The 1,060-nt window shown below is 27.3% G+C and overlaps 2 protein-coding genes across 2 annotated transcripts in view; one reads left to right on the forward strand and one right to left on the reverse strand.

Moving 5' to 3' along the window:
* Positions 1-1,060, forward strand: part of LOC126899413 (uncharacterized) — a 34,432-nt gene that overhangs the window by 5,260 nt on the left and 28,112 nt on the right. The window lies entirely within an intron of this gene.
* The window catches only part of LOC126899402 (uncharacterized), a 6,483-nt gene that overhangs the window by 4,216 nt on the left and 1,207 nt on the right, over positions 1-1,060 (reverse strand). The window lies entirely within an intron of this gene.

The raw sequence follows: 1,060 nt of genomic DNA on the forward strand, positions 1-1,060 counted from the left end.
TACATGCATTTTTTAGATTTGAACCCCCCTCGTATATAGGGAAATGGTCGGATTTAAAAAAACAGTATGTCAAATGAAAGATGTATATAAATACTACTCCTCATGAAAAAATTGTACTGATCCATACATTTTTCAAAAAGTTATAGCATAATAAAGTTAAAAATGTAAAATACAAAATCGAAAATTTTCACACAAAAATAGCATTCGGTAGCCATTTTCACCGTGAAGATAAAATAAAGTCCGAAATTTTTTTTTGCATAATAAAGAATATTACATTAGCTTATTTAAGCTTATTAAGATATATATAAAAGTGTCAGACCTTCCGGAACATTTTCAAAAATTATGTTGAAAAAGTTGTCATTTTAAAAACCCTCTTGTGGGCAGGTTAAGGGTTAAATTTATGAAAAAAATATACCATACGAAAAGTAATGATATTACACATCTATATAAAAAAAAATTATATTGATATGTTCATTTTTGAAAAAGTTATGGCAGTTTTAAGTAAAAAAAATTGAAAAAATTTCGAAAATTAGCGATTTTTAAATTTGTAATTTTTTTGGAGGTTTCCCCCATTTACTGGGAATGAGGGCATTTTTTTCAATTTTTGAGGGTAATGTCTTCGACTAGATACAATTTGTGATCTATTGACGTATCATTGAAAGAAATTGGTTCGGTGAGAGCTGAGAAAAAGTGGTAACAGACACAAAGAAAAATAAAAAAATAAACACATCTTAGTAAAACCAATCCCTTCTCAGCTTCGCATCGAAACTAATATCACAGTAAAAACAAATGTGAAGCTTGTTTTAGAATAGAAGCTCTAGAATACATTCTCTAAAAAAAAAAAGTATCCCTATTATAGTAGTAGGAAATTGTGTCTAAGTCTATTTCAGTCCTAAACTAACCAAAAACAGGTAAATTGTTAAACGATACAATAATAAGTCATTGTTGCTCATAAAAGTATGTATGAATCGTGTTTGTACATTAAATATACAACAGTCTTAACTAAAATTCATAAATAGTATATATTTAAGGCTATCACTATTTTGATAAGCATACTTTT

The sequence above is a fragment of the Daktulosphaira vitifoliae genome, unplaced genomic scaffold (assembly GCF_025091365.1).
Source record: "Daktulosphaira vitifoliae isolate Bord-2020 unplaced genomic scaffold, ASM2509136v1 Scaffold_2, whole genome shotgun sequence".
In the NCBI taxonomy this organism is placed as follows: Eukaryota; Metazoa; Arthropoda; class Insecta; order Hemiptera; family Phylloxeridae; genus Daktulosphaira; species Daktulosphaira vitifoliae.